Source organism: Tamandua tetradactyla, chromosome 1 (assembly GCF_023851605.1).
Source record: "Tamandua tetradactyla isolate mTamTet1 chromosome 1, mTamTet1.pri, whole genome shotgun sequence".
In the NCBI taxonomy this organism is placed as follows: Eukaryota; Metazoa; Chordata; class Mammalia; order Pilosa; family Myrmecophagidae; genus Tamandua; species Tamandua tetradactyla.
In genome coordinates this window covers 108,038,765-108,055,861 of record NC_135327.1, presented here as the reverse complement: position 1 = coordinate 108,055,861, position 17,097 = coordinate 108,038,765, and the positions used below count along the sequence as shown (strand labels likewise).

General features: G+C 34.4%; 1 protein-coding gene across 1 annotated transcript in view; it reads right to left on the bottom strand.

The window, feature by feature from the left end:
- The window catches only part of CRPPA (CDP-L-ribitol pyrophosphorylase A), a 368,112-nt gene that overhangs the window by 134,875 nt on the left and 216,140 nt on the right, over positions 1–17,097 (bottom strand). The gene's annotated exons all lie outside the window — the stretch shown is intronic.

Below are 17,097 nucleotides of genomic sequence, written 5' to 3'. Positions count from 1 at the left end.
TCAGAACACATCATATGATGGCTCATTATAGAAGATGAATGTATCCTCAAAGGTTGTCCCAAATTGTTTATTTGGAAAAAGAAACAGCAAGCATATAAATACCTTATCATTATGGGTTGCATGGAAAGGAACTGAATACACTTGCTTTTAAGGATGAAATATTTTGGTTTATCTGTGTCTATTTTATTCTTTACTGGTTGATTTTAGACTACAGAAAGAAAACTATTCACATCTGTTATTATTATCCTAACAAAAATGACAACATGAGCACTATTATTGAAAAATTTGGAAATAGAATGAACCCGTGCTGAGGTGAGTGCTGTGCTGAAGATCTTGTATTTGGTGGGAAGGTCTTTAAGATGGCAGCCCATAGAAATACATTGTGAAATGGACAAACTTAGGGAATCATTTAAGGCATAAAGATACTGTCCACAGGATGTTTTCCACCACACAGGATAATGACCTTCATGGCTATTTCAAAAGTGATTTATTAATGGCAAAACAAGTGAATTTAGGTAGCGATGTAGAAGCTCTCAGGTTTCTATTTCATGGAAAAGGATTTAAGCTTTGAAATTTAAAGTACTCTTTTTCCCTTGTCGACACATTAGGGGTAGCCATAGCTCCTTGTACCAATTTCAGTATTTTTGTATTCTGTTAGCATGATATTTCACATGTATAGCATTCAGGCATTCAGAACTAAGAAAGCGTACATAAGAAATAAATATTTTCCATTATCAAAAAAAAAAAAGAAAATGGTTATTTGGAGCTTGTGCTTTCCATAAAAGGATCTATCAAGAGTGCAAGGGTAGTTCATGGTAGAATTCTTGCCTGCCATGCAGGAAACCCAGGTTCAATTTCCAGTCCATGCACATCCCCCCTCAAAAAACAAACAAAACAAAACAAAATAAAATTCAACAAATGGTGCTGAAATAACGGGATACTCATATGGAAAAAAAATGAAATGTGACCATGCCATATAGCAAAAAATAAATAAATAAAGGATCTATCACTCACCACTGTATGTGGCCTCCTTCCCTCAACCCTGAGCTGCCATGGGAACTGGAGGATACACAAAAAGAACACCAGTGCAACAGGACTGATTGTAAAAATTCAGAAATGGATAGCTCAATACTACCTGATTGTAGCACAATAATGTAGGTACACTGAATGAAGCTGAATATGAGAATGATAGAGGCAGGAGGACTGGGGGTACATATGAAACCAGAAGGAAAGATAGATGATAAAGACAGAGATGGTAAAATCTAGGAATGTCTAGAATATACAATGATAGTGACTAAATGTACAAATTAAAAAATGTTTTTGCATAAGGAAGAACAAAGGAATATCAATATTGCAGGGTATTGAAAACAGTCATTCATATTTTAAAACTTAAAATAAAAGAATGTAACACAAGTAACAATATTAAAATAGACAATAAGGAGAAAAAAATTACTACAAAACTTAAGTAATCAAGACAGTGTGGTATGGGCATAAGGATAGACACACAGATCAACTGAATAGAATTGAGAATCCAGATATAAACCCTTACATTTATGGTCACTTGATTGTTCACAAGGGTGTCAAGACAGTTCAATGGGGGAAACAGTCTCTTCAACAAACAGCAGTAGGACAACTAGACATCCACATGCAAAAGAATAGGTTTGAACACCTACTCCACAGCATATACAAAAAATTAATTCAGAATGTATCAAAGACCTAAATATGAGAGCTAAAAAATAAAACTCTAAAAGAAAACTTAGATATAAATTGTTATAACCTTGGATTCACCAATAGTTTCTTAAATTTGATACCAAAAAGAACAAGAAACAAAAAAATAGATACATTAGAAATTCAAAACTTTTGTGTTTCAAAGGACACTATCAATAAAGAATAAAGACAGTCCACAAAAACAGAGAAAATGCTTGAAAATCCTGTATCAACAGGATAGTATCCAGAATATATGAAAATATTTATTATCCAGAATATATATATATTTTTTTAAAAAAAGAAAACCTCTACAGCACAGCATTCACTGAATGTTTGCTGAAAAAAACAAAACAAAACAAAGAAACAAAAAGAACCCAATACTAATGTGGGAGGGCCAACTGAAGAGACATGTCCATTTTTGCCCCACCATGTTTTCTGCCCTATATCCTTTCACAAAGGTAGGTAACTAGTGCCTTGAAGGCCCATTAGTTTTTATGAGTTTGAATTCTCTAGTTCAACCTAAAATTGCTGGTAGTTTATAAAAGACAGTGGGTTTGCAGACAGTAAAAAGAACCATGCTTATTCTCCTAACTCAAGGAATATCAGAAATTGGATTGGCTAAGAGTGGAAAGAACACTGCACCTCAGACCGTCACCTAAACCCACGCTGCCAGATGACTGCACACCTCCACACCAGTGAACGGGGGACAACACTGCTGTTGGCAGTTAAAAGGTTCTCAGCATGATTTAACTTTTTATCTGTGTCATTACCTATGTTACTTAAGAGACCTTAACCTCCAAGGACCACAATTCCCATCACGGTTTATGTGAGTTTTGCAATACGCAACCTGGGAAGCCTTACTATAGATCTAAATAGGCACATACACAGGCAGATATTTCTTGTTTACTATAAGACAAACTTTTCTTGACAAATTTTAAGTGCTATGAAATCTCACATTAAAAATAAAGCAGGTTGGGCAATGGTGGCTCAATGGCAGAGTTCTCACCTGCCATGCCAGTTCCCGGAGCCTGCCCATGCCACAAATAAATAAATAAACAAATAAAATAAAACAGGTGCATGGGTGGTTCAGTGGTAGAATGCTTGCCTTTCATGCAGGAGATCTAGGTTCAATTCCCAGACCATGCACCACAAAAATAATAATAATAAAATAAAGGGAAAGGGACTTTTGGAAAAAACAGAACAGGGGGCAATTCACACAAGACCTCTGTAATTTGTAATTAGAGCCTCCACGTATATATAAAATGCACATGCACACACACACAACAGCAGATTGAAAATGCCAGTAACACTCTAACTGGAGAAGGAACAATGGATACTGAGACAACTGGAAATGGAACTCTGCACTATGAAGCTGTCACTAAGGTTTGCATGGGAGAAATCACAGCTGCCAGGAGGTGGGGCTCTAGGAAGTCAGCACTGGTTGCAAGGTGTTCTTTTTCAATTTTCCTAAGACAGTGCCATAAGGCTTCTGCTTCTGGTAGCAGTCAGGTTGAAGTCTTTTTCCTTTCTTTCTGGAGGCTGTAATTCTATTTCAGTTTTTCTAACTATTCTTTAGCTAAGAAAAGTTGTATACGACTTCATGCCACTTCTATGTTATATGGACATAATTACTTATTGACCAATAATATAGAGGCTAATTTTTCTCATAAAAACACGTGTTGCAGCAACTCTCTAGGTTGAACTACAGGTCATGGTACATGATTTTCTAGAGTTTTTACCAAGTCATGAGATGTCTAAAAGGGACTAGATGTTTTTCACTTCAGCCATAAATCTATAAGATAAAAACACATCATACTTCCTGGAAAAAAAATTAATAGCACTAAAAAACATTCAGTATGCTAATGCTGTTCAGGAATTAAAGAAATACATAAAAGTGAGTTCGAGGCAAGCTATCTATCATTTATAGACTGTCTTATTTCTCCAAAATATGCTAACTCATTAAAGCTACTTTACAGAAACTTTAAGAAATGAAGTAGCAGGAGATAGGAGAAATATTATAGGTCTTTTTCCTGAATACTTACTATGTGCTAAGCATTACACAAGTTGATATAATTAACCATTAAACACAGATATAAATCATGACCTTATGAAACATATAATCTGGAAGAAAAAAAATCAAGCTTAAAAAAGTAGAATTCTCAGAATTTTCTTTTACCAGTTGTGAAAGGCTGATGACATGATGAAAAATGAAGATCACCTCCAGCAGATATTCTTTCTAATACCATGACACTTAAGCATATACTTTACATAGTGCTACTAATTTTAAACTCTAAAATACAATTACTTATGAGTTCCAGGAAAAAGTGCAATTGGTACGAAAACACAATCAATTTTCATTTTTACAAGACAGGACAGGTTTATACAACTATAGTAGAGGGCTGAAAATGGTCTTGAGAACTCAGGAGAAATGTAAATGCTTTGCCTTAATAAAGCAAACACAGCCTGGACAGCCTAGCATACATTAAAATGTAGCAAAATGTTTCATTAGCTTGAGTTCTATAGATTTGGTTATAGCTATATCAAGTAGATATTCTTTGATATCTTTCTGAACTGCTCACAAATTTGCTAGATGGAAATCACAGTAAAAGTAGTATTTCCCATTTAACATGCCATTTCTAAAAGCTCTTCCTCATTTATACATATAAAAAGATGAAGATATGTTCCTACCCACCCATCCCCAAATGTTTAGCTTCATTTTAATAAAAGGTAGCAGATTTATTCTCATAAACTGGTAAATTACTTAAGCATTTAACATGTGTATAAACTTCATCGCTTTGTTGTGTGGGAGAGGTTCCTGGCACCAAGGGGTTGAAAAAGGTTCCTCTGTGCCTCGTGTGCCTTCTACATTCAGTTTTACACATGCTTCACATTTGTATAGTAATTAACCATTAAACGTAATCCTAGTCCCAGCTGAATTCTAATTTTTTATATTTTACAATGTGATTTTGACTTGTCTTTGAGAACAGGTACTTTAACTAAAGGGCAATAATTAAATACAGGGCAAAAAATCACTTAAAACAACAGAAATATTCCACAACCACACAATTAACACTTCAATCTTATTCCAGAGTTCATTTTCACAGGAATATAAGAACAGGAGTAGAGTGTCAGGATTTATGGCATGAGGGAAAAAAAGACTCTGTTTATTCAAATAAGAAGAAAGTTCATTTATGAAGCTTAAATATCTACCCAAATAATGCCCACCAAAGTGAAAGGGAAGATGTTCAAAATGAAAGTTCTGGTAATGGTCAAACTCAAACTTTATTGAGTTAAAATTTGTAGATAAACCAGAGGTTCTCTGAATCTAACATAATAGATACTGCAAAATCATTCACTATGTGAATTGAAAAGCAAATCGTATAAATTCATGTTCATCATCTTCAAAATGCCACATTTAGCAGAAATATGAGGGGAATCTAATAACTGATGGAACTGACCAATATTAAGGTGATCAAAATAACTACCTTAAGGATTTAAAAAAGAACTTTAGAAACTTTCATCTCACTTCAACTATCTATGAATTATATGGATTCTATTAATGAAAATTACATTATTCTTTAAGTTAATGAATTCTATTTTTCACAAGAAAAACAAGCTTCTAAAATTGAACCACTTTATTGTACAACAAGTTTAAATCTATGTCATCATGAGTGTCAACTCATAATTCTGATGAATAGAAGCTAATTAAAAGCTGCAGGCTATGGTGGAAATTCAGACAAAATACTAACAACTCATTTACAAAGCTCCATGAAATAAAATGTCTGCCAACCTAGAAGGATGAAAATAAAATTTTGAAAATAGTGTTTAACAAAACAAAAGGTAGTGAATAAAATAAATATTACTTTTTCCTTAAAATATTAACCATACAAAAGATTTATATAATGTTTCTAATAATTCAAATTAAAAGGTAAATGATTTTCATAGTGGTACAAATGGTAAATTTGCATACATGTTTTGTTTCAAGTTATTTAAAAAATCAAAGTAATGGAAATAGAACTTTGAATTTTGAAATAAAAATAAAAATCTTAACATTATTTAAAAAGAATATTTAAAAAAATCATAAAATAAGCATTTCTTCAGATGATTTCACATGATGGTGCTCCCCTAAAAGAACATAACTTTGCCACTATTGTATTATGGTATAATTATCTTAAGGATTACATACATCTACAATTAACTTAACATCTGGAACAGCTATAAAAAATTTTAGAATCAGAAGTATAAAGTAATTACAATGATTAATATGAGGTACTGATTTGTTTAGCTAACATTGCTTAAAACATAACTCTACCTTCTTTTATTTATTTATTTTTCTTTGAGATGCACTGTTGAAGAACATAAATGATCAAAGTAAGAAGTTACAAAAAAGCAGATATGTGATTCTTCAAAACCTCACGGGCTTTAGTATATCACCTTGATATATTTTAATGACATGTCAAGTTTTATTTTACATGACAAAATTTATTACTGACAAAAAAATTATTATAATTATTATTGAGGAATTGATTCTGTTTTTGTACCATTTGCAAGTAAATTTTTAAAAAATATATTTTAATATGTTTCAAACGCCAAAACAAGAAAAGATTTTGAGAACATGAGGCATCTTGAATATTTACAGAAAACAAAAAGCATTCATAAACATGACCAAGAGGACTGAAATGCTGGTATACTCTGTATGTAAGTCATATTAGAGTAGCTTCCATAATTCTGTGCCTTCTCTTAGGTATACCACATCATTTAATAATCTCAGTAATTAATAATTATTTAATAATTTTAGGAATTAATCATCTCATAGCATTTAAAAATATCAGGTTCCTTTGACCATAGTAAATTCATAATCAAACAACCAATAATAATACACACATAGAATCAATGTCTTCTGAATTATTTAATATTAGACTCATATAATTATCCATGATATTAAAAATTATAACTTAAGTGAATATTGAAACAGTAATTAGAGAAAAGTACAGTACCAAAAATGTCCATGAGACTGCTCCCAATTACAAATTGGAGATCACTGGTATTTTGCCTTATTGAACTATTTTTTATCAAAATAAAATGCTAAAGGACTTCCTGGAAGATGGCGGCTTAGTAAGACGCGCGGATCTTAGTTTCTTCTCCAGGACACCTACTAGGGGAGTAGAAACGATACAGAAAGCGCCCAAAGCCACAACAGAGATAAAAAAGACAGCGTACCCCATCCTGGAACGGCTGGCTGGCTGAGAGAAGCAGCTCGGGTGAGATCGCCGAGGCGCGCGGGCCTTACCGGGCGGGGTGGCAAGCGGCCGGAGTTACTCCCTTCCCCCTTCCCGGGCCGGCTGGGAGAATTGGAGAGGCGGTCCCCTGAAACAAAGACGGCTGGCGCCCACACCACGCGCAGCCCCCGGACCAACTGAGAGAATTGGATCGGAAATTCCCAGGCCGCGGAGAACGGTGACGGGTGGGGGAGGCCCCTTCCAAACCCGTGACTCCCGGGGAACGTGCACTCTCTCGGGCGGGCCGCTGCCACTGGCGCCCTCCCGCCACGCTTGTTGCCCAAGGCCGACTAGGAAATTCGGACGGGCTCTTTCCCTGGCTGCGGCGACCAGCAACCCTCCCTGCGTTCGGACCCCGGGCCGGCTCAAGCCGTTTCGGCTAGCGAACCCCCCGGACGGCGAGAGTTTTCCAAAGTTTAAGGTCCCACAGCACCTTTTACTGGTGGGACCCGCAGACAAACGTGTGCCACGAGCGCCACCTACTGGGCAGGATAAGAAAAACAGAACCCAGAGATTTCACAGAAAAATATTACAACCTTGCTGGGTCCAACACCAAGAGAAATCTGAATAAATGCCCAGACGCCAGCAGCAGAAGATAACTGTCCACGCTCAAAAGATTGAGAATATGGCCCAGTCAAAGGAACAAACCAATAGCTCAAATGAGACACAAGAGCTGAGACAACTAATCCTGAATATACGAACAGAAATGGAAAACCTCTTCAAAAATGAAATCGATAAATTGAGGGAGGACATGAAGAGGACATGGGCTGAACATAAAGAAGAAATAGAAAAACTGAAAAAACAAATCGCAGAACTTATGGAAGTGAAGGATAAAGTAGCAAACATAGAAAAAATAAAGGATAGCTACAATGATAGATTTAAAGAGACAGAAGATAGAATTAGTGATTTGGAGGATGGAACATCTGAATCCCAAAAAGAAACAGAAACTATCGGGAAAAGAATGGAAAAATTTGAACAGGGTATCAGGGAACTCAAGGACAATATGAACCGCACAAATATACGTGTTGTGGGTGTCCCAGAAGGAGAAGAGAAGGGAAAAGGAGGAGAAAAACTAATGGAAGAAATTTTCACTGAAAATTTCCCAACTCTTATGAAAGACCTAAAATTACAGATCCAAGAAGTGCAGCGCACCCCAAAGAGATTAGACCCAAATAGGCGTTCTCCAAGACACTTACTAGTTAGACTGTCAGAGGTCAAAGAGAAAGAGAAGATCTTGAAAGCAGCAAGAGAAAAACAATCCATTACATACAAGGGAAACCCAATAAGACTTTGTGTAGATTTCTCAGCAGAAACCATGGAAGCTAGAAGACAGTGGGATGATATATTTAAATTACTAAAAGAGAAAAACTGCCAACCAAGACTCCTATATCCAGCAAAATTATCCTTCAAAAATGAGGGAGAAATTAAAACATTCTCAGACAAAAAGTCACTGAAAGAATTTGTGACCAAGAGACCAGCTCTGCAAGAAATACTAAAGGGAGCACTAGAGTCAGATACAAAAAGACAGAAGAGAGAGATATGGAAAAGAGTGTAGAAAGAAGGAAAATCAGATATGATATATATAATACAAAAGGCAAAATGTTAGAGGAAAATATTATCCAAACAGTAATAACACTAAATGTCAATGGACTGAATTCCCCAATCAAAAGACATAGATTGGCAGAATGGATTAAAAAACAGGATCCTTCGATATGCTGTCTACAGGAAACACATCTTAGACCCAAAGATAAACATAGGTTGAAAGTGAAAGGTTGGGAAAAGATATTTCATGCAAATAACAACCAGAAAAGAGCAGGAGTGGCTATACTAATATCCAACAAATTAGACTTCAAATGTAAAACAGTTAAAAGAGACAAAGAAGGACACTATATACTAATAAAAGGAACAATTAAACAAGAAGACATAACAATCATAAATATTTACGCACCGAATCAGAATGCCCCAAAATACGTGAGGAATATACTGCAAACACTGAAAAGGGAAATAGACTCATATACCATAATAGTTGGAGACTTTAACTCACCACTCTCATCAAGGGACAGAACATCTAGACAGAGGATCAACAAAGAAATAGAGAATCTGAATATTACTATAAATGAACTAGACTTAATAGACATTTATAGGACATTACATCCCACAACAGCAGGATACACCTTTTTCTCAAGTGCTCATGGATCATTCTCAAAGATAGACCATATGCTGGGTCACAAAGCAAGTCTTAACAAATTTAAAAAGATTGAAATCTTACACAACACTTTCTCGGACCATAAAGGAATGATGTTGGAAATCAATAATAGGCAGAGTGCCAGAAAATTCACAAATACGTGGAGGCTCAACAACACACTCCTAAACAACGACTGGGTCAAAGAAGAAATTGCAAGAGAAATTAGCAAATACCTCGAGGCGAATGAAAATGAAAACACAACATATCAAAACTTATGGGACGCAGCAAAGGCAGTGCTAAGAGGGAAATTTATTGCTCTAAATGCCTATATCAGAAAAGAAGAAAAGGCAAAAATTCAGGAATTAACTATCCATTTGGAAGAACTGGAGAAAGAACAGCAAGCTAACCCCAAAGCAAGCAAAAGGAAAGAAATAACAAAGATTAGAGCACAAATAAATGAAATTGAAAACATGAAAACAATAGAGAAAATCAATAAGGCCAGAAGTTGGTTCTATGAGAAAATCAATAAGATTGATGGGCCCTTAGCAAGATTGACAAAAAGAAGAAGAGAGAGGATGCAAATAAATAAGATCAGAAATGGAAGAGGAGACATAACTACTGACCTCACAGAAATAAAGGAGGTAATAACAGGATACTATGAACAACTTTACGCTAATAAATACAACAATTTAGAGGAAATGGACGGGTTCCTGGAAAGACATGAACAACCAACTTTGACTCAAGAAGACATAGATGACCTCAACAAACCAATCACAAGTAAAGAAATTGAATTAGTCATTCAAAAGCTTCCTAAAAAGAAAAGTCCAGGACCAGATGGCTTCACATGTGAATTCTACCAAACGTTCCAGAAAGAATTAGTACCAATTCTCTTCAAACTCTTCAAAAAAATCGAAGTGGAGGGAAAACTACCTAATTCATTCTATGAAGCCAACATCACCCTCATACCAAAACCAGGCAAAGATATTACAAAAAAAGAAAACTACAGACCAATCTCTCTAATGAATACAGATGCAAAAATCCTCAATAAAATTCTAGCAAATCGTATCCAACAACACATTAAAAGAATTATACATCATGACCAAGTAGGATTCATCCCAGGTATGCAAGGATGGTTCAACATAAGAAAATCAATTAATGTAATACACCATATCAACAAATCAAAGCAGAAAAATCACATGATCATCTCAATTGATGCAGAGAAGGCATTCGACAAGATTCAACATCCTTTCCTGTTGAAAACACTTCAAAAGATAGGAATACAAGGGAACTTCCTTAAAATGATAGAGGGAATATATGAAAAACCCACAGCTAATATCATCCTCAATGGGGAAAAATTGAAAACTTTCCCCCTAAGATCAGGAACAAGACAAGGATGTCCACTATCACCACTATTATTCAACATTGTGTTGGAGGTTCTAGCCAGAGCAATTAGACAAGAAAAAGAAATACAAGGCATCAAAATTGGAAAGGAAGAAGTAAAACTATCACTGTTTGCAGACGATATGATACTATACGTCGAAAACCCGGAAAAATCCACAACAAAACTACTGGAGCTAATAAATGAGTACAGCAAAGTAGCAGGTTACAAGATCAACATTCAAAAATCTGTAGCATTTCTATACACTAGTAAGGAACAAGCTGAGGGGGAAATCAAGAAACGAATCCCATTCACAATTGCAACTAAAAGAATAAAATACCTAGGAATAAATTTAACTAAAGAGACAAAAAACCTATATAAAGAAAACTACAAAAAACTGCTAAAAGAAATCACAGAAGACCTAAATAGATGGAAGGGCATACCGTGTTCATGGATTGGAAGACTAAATATAGTTAAGATGTCAATCCTACCTAAATTGATTTACAGATTCAATGCAATACCAATCAAAATCCCAACAACTTATTTTTCAGAAATAGAAAAACCAATAAGCAAATTTATCTGGAAGGGCAGGGTGCCCCGAATTGCTAAAAACATCTTGAGGAAAAAAAACAAAGCTGGAGGTCTCGCGCTGCCTGACTTTAAGGCATATTATGAAGCCACAGTGGTCAAAACAGCATGGTATTGGCATAAAGATAGATATATCGACCAATGGAATCGAATAGAGTGCTCAGATATAGACCCTCTCATCTATGGACATTTGATCTTTGATAAGGCAGTCAAGCCAACTCACCTGGGACAGAACAGTCTCTTCAATAAATGGTGCCTAGAGAACTGGATATCCATATGCAAAAGAATGAAAGAAGACCCATCTCTCACACCCTATACAAAAGTTAACTCAAAATGGATCAAAGATCTAAACATTAGGTCTAAGACCATAAAACAGTTAGAGGAAAATGTAGGGAGATATCTTATGGATCTTCAAACTGGAGGAGGTTTTATGGACCTTAAACCTAAAGCAAGAGCACTGAAGAAGGAAATAAATAAATGGGAACTCCTCAAAATTAAACACTTTTGTGCATCAAAGAACTTCATCAAGAAAGTAGAAAGACAGCCTTCACAATGGGAGACAATATTTGGAAATGATATATCAGATAAAGGTCTAGTATCCAGAATTTATAAAGAGATTGTTCATCTCAACAACAAAAAGACAGCCAACCCAATTACAAAATGGGAAAAAGACTTGAACAGACACCTCTCAGAAGAGGAAATACGGATGGCCAAAAGGCACATGAAGAAATGCTCAATGTCCCTGGCCATTAGAGAAATGCAAATCAAAACCACAATGAGATATCATCTCACACCCACCAGAATGGCCATTATCAACAAAACAGAAAATGACAAGTGCTGGAGAGGATGCGGAGAAAGAGGCACACTTATCCACTGTTGGTGGGAATGTCAAAGGGTGCAACCACTGTGGAAGGCAGTTTGGCGGTTCCTCAAAAAGCTGAATATAGAATTGCCATACGACCCAGCAATACCATTGCTAGGTATCTACTCAAAGGACTTAAGGGCAAAGACACAAACGGACATTTGCACACCAATGTTTATAGCAGCATTATTTACAATTGCAAAGAGATGGAAACAGCCAAAATCTCCATCAACAGAAGAGTGGCTAAACAAACTGTGGTATATACATACGATGGAATATTATGCAGCTTTAAGACAAGATAAACTTATGAACCATGTAATAACATGGATGGACCTAGAGAATATTATGCTGAGTGAATCCAGCCAAAAACTAAAGGACAAATACTGTATGGTCCCACTGATGTGAACGGACATTCGAGAATAAACTTGAAATATGTCATTGGTAACAGAGTTCAGCAGGAGCTAGAAACAGGGTAAGACAATGGGTAATTGAAGCTGAAGGGATACAGACTGTGCAACAGGACTAGATACAAAAACTCAAAAATGGACAGCACAATAATACCTAATTGTAAAGTAATCATGTTAAAACACTGAATGAAGCTGCATCTGAGCTATAAGTTTTTGTTTTGTTTTGTGTTGTTTTGTTTTGATTTTACTATTATTACTTTTATTTTTTTCTCTATATTAACATTCTATATCTTTTTCGGTTATGTTGCTAGTTCTTCTAAACCAATGCAAATGTACTAAGAAATGATGATCATGCAGCTATGTGATGATGTTAAGAATTAATGATTGCATGTGTAGAATGGTATGATCTCTAAATGTTGGGTTAATTTCTTTTTTTCTGTTAATTAAAAAAAAAAAAAAAAGAGAAGGGATAATTGGAGATGAAGGGATACAGACTGTACAACGGGACTGGATATAAAAACTCAGAAATGGACAGCACAATACTACCCAATTGTAATGCAATTATGTTAAAACACTGAATGAAGCTGCATGTGAGGTATAGGTTTTTTGTTTTTGTTTTTTTTGTTTTTTTTTTCTTTCTATTATTGTTTTAATTCTTATTCTGTTGTCTTTTTATTTCTTTTTCTAAATCGATGCAAATGTACTAAGAAATGATGAATATGCAACTATGTGATGTTATTAAGAATTACTGATTGTACATGTACATTGAAAAAAAAAAATTAAAAAAAATAAAATGCTAACAACATTTTATTTCTAAAAGAAACTTTTCTCTTTTTTTCCTTTTCTCATGAAGCTACATCATGAAATAGAACTGACCCATATAATGGATAGCCAAATAAAATATAATCTACAACTACATTTTCCACTCAAGTAGCCAGAAGCCATATGCAGCTATTTAAATTCAAATTTAATATATTAAAATTAAATATAAAAAAAAAATGAGTTTCTCTGTTGCAGTAGCTACATGACAAGTGTTCAAAGCCACAGGTAGCTAGCTAGTAACTACTACAACTGAGAGCACAGAAATAGAACATTTCAATCATTGCTGAAAGTCCTTAAGCACAGTGCTAATCTAGAAAAAAGAAGTTTACATAATTGTTGCTCAAATAGCCCATCAATTTTTACTGGTCATAATTTATGTGTCTAGATTAAAAAGTAATTTTAATCCCTGAATAAAAGTTACAACTTAATATCTAGCTATGAAAAATTATATCTGGTGTGGTTAAATTATATAGAGTCCGAGCTAAAACAGAGGTCAAGACTATAGAGTTTTATTACTTATAAAATGTATTCCTGAAAAGGTGGATGATGTTAAATAGGTGAAAATAAAACACATTCAAAATTGACAGGGGCACCACTTCTGTTTCTGGCCAAAAGTGAGTAATGGATCAGAGTTACCCTTCCATCTGGAACAACAAGGAATTTAACTGTATGAAGCAGTGGTTTTAAAGACTTTATATATCAGGCAATGAAGGACGGTGATCTCTGAGAGACAGGAAACAGATGAGGTGAGCTGTACATCTGCCTCTTCTCAGTGCTTTAAACAGTTTCCAGGCCACAGAGCAGGGGGAGTTCCAGGATTCAGCTCCCTGAGTTAAGAGACAAAGTTGAAAGTCTAGGGAGAGTTCACAGGCAGAGTACTAAGAGTGGAGAGTACTGCCTGTAACAAGAAATCTGGAAATCTTCAGAGTGTCCCCCCAGTATTCAACAGAGTACTTTTCATGGATGGACCTAGAGAACATTATGCTGAGTGAATCCAGCCAAAAACTAAAGGACAAATACTGTATGGTCCCACTGATGTGAACCGACATTCGAGAATCAGCTTGGAATATATCATTGGTAACAGAGACCAGCAGGAGTTAGAAACAGGGTAAGATAATGGGTAATTGAAGCTGAAGGGATACAGACTGTGCAACAGAACTAGATACAAAAACTCAAAAATGGACAGCACAATAATACCTAATTGTAAAGTAATCATGTTAAAACACTGAATGAAGCTGCATCTGAGCTATAGGGTTTTTTTTGTTTTTGTTTGCTTGTTTGTTTGTTTGTTTGTTGTTGTTTTTTACTATTATTATTACTTTTATTTCTTTTCTTTATATTAACATTTTATATCTTTTTCTGTTGTGTTGCTAGTTCCTCTAAACCGATGCAAATGTACTAAGAAACGATGATCATACATCTATGTGATGATGTTAAGAATTACTGAGTGCATATGTAGAATGGTATGATTTCTAAATGTTGTGTTAATTTCTTTTTTTTTTCTTTCCATTAATAAAAAAATAAAAATAAAAAATAAAAATAAAAATTAAAAAAATAAAGGAAAAATGAAACAGTACATGCATGTGAGGAAAGTACACAAGTCTTAGGAAAGAACTACCCAAAAGGATAATATGGAACAGTAACTGATGCATACACAGGTTCAGAAATAGTGGTGGTAGCAACGAGGCAGATTGGAAGTCTTCATAATTCACAGGTCTCAAGGTAGACAATTAAAATGGGTTTGCCTCGGATGTGGGGAATAATTAGTCCTATACTAAACATTATTCTAGTCCTGCCTAAAAATCATAAAAGCAAGACTTGAAAGAATTAAACTGTTTCCAATTTACTATGTCTCAGAAGAAATACATAGCAGCTGATGAAAAATTATCAAATAGAAAAAAAAAAAAGGCAAGAAAACAATGAGGAGAAAAATTAGTAAATCAAACTCAACCCAGAACTGGCACAGAGATTAGATTTAGCAAAGGAAGGTATTAAGATAATTATTGTAACTGTATTCCAATTGTTTGAAAAACAATAGGAAAGACTAGACTAATTATACAAAGAAAAAGGAAAATGTGAAATTGACCTAAATCTGACTTCTAGAGATGAAAACTATAACATGTGAGAATATATATATATATATATATATATATATATATATTATCTGGAGAGGATTAACACATTAGACAGTGCTGAAATAAAGATTAGTAAACTTGACGACACAGCAAAAAGAAACTATATAAAAATGAAACAATGAGAGATAAAGACTTTAAAAAAGAAATAAGCAGAGTATCAGTTGAGATGTGGATCAACTTCAAACAGTCTAATATATGTGTAAGTGGAATCCCAATGAGATGTGTAGGGAGGCACAAAAAATATCTAATAATGGCTGACAATTTTAAAAATTGGACAAAAACTACAAATCTACATATCAACAAAAACATACACCTCCCCCCAAATTACTAAGCATACAAAGAAGAAGGAAGATAAGGTCCATAATAAGGAAAAATACATCACTAGAAACTGACCCAGAACTGAAACAGAGGTCAAAATTAGCAGATAAGATTAAAACTGCATTATAACTGTATCCCATATGTTTAAAAGTAGAGATATAGATGATTTAAACAGAACCCAAATCAAACCTCAAGAGATGAAAACTAAAATGTCTAAAAAGAAAAATGTACTGCATATGACTAAAGGCAGATCAGATTAAAGGCATGAAGAAGTGACCATGAAGATACAGAAGTAGAAATTCTCCAAAATGAAGAAGCACAGAGCAGTTAAAAGAAAGGTTGAAAGAATGCAGCAACACTGAGCTGGGAACAACTTCAAGCAACTAAATGTACATGAAATTTGATAACCTGATGAGAATTGGAGAGGGAACTGAAAAAATATATGAAGAAACAAAGGCCAAAATTTTTTTCTAAATTTGATGACAACTATAAACCAACATATTCAAGAAACTCAACAAATCCCAATGATAAAAAAAAGTAAGAAAGAAGAAAGCCACACTATAAAAGGCTCAAATCTAGTAATTAAAATTAACACCTTATATTAAGACATATAACAAAAGACCTTCCATACAGGAGCAAACATAAGAATGAAACAGATTTCTCACCAGAAAAAATACAAGCAAGAATAGACTGGATTCCACATGATTTTTCTATAAACCTATAAAAAACTGCCCTAATTTTTAAAAAAAGAGAAGGGGACTGGAACAGCAACTTTAAAGTACTAACTTGAAAAAAAAACCTGTCAATCTAGAATTCTATACCCAACAAAAATATCTTTAAAAAAAAATAGTTTTCAGACATGCAAAAGCTGAAAGAATTCATCACCAGCAGATTCATATTACAAGATTTGTTAAAGGAGTCATTTAAGCAGAAGGAAAATGATACCAGATGGTAAAACAGACCACACAAAAGAATGAAGAAGACTAGAAGTGATAACTACCAAGGTAAATATATTAAGTTTTTTCTTATTCCTTAAATGTTTTTAAATGATATTGGCTATTTAAACAAATAATAATAATGTATTGTGGCTTTATAACATGCAAGGAAGTAAAATGTATAATATCAATAGTCCAAAGGACAGGAGGAAAGGAAACATGGAATTGTAAGCTTTAAGAGTGTATGTGAAGTGGTAAAATATCACTTACAGGCATACTTTGAAAAGGTATAGATGTGCATCCTAAACTCTAAAACAACTTGTACAATAACAAAGTTACAACTAATAAGCCAACAAAGCAAATAAAATGGAAGCATAAAATTATACAAATAAAACAAAAGGGAGAAAAATAGGGAAAATACAACAAAAGAACAGATGGGGCAAACCAAAATCAAAGAGCAAATAGACTCAAATTTAACCAT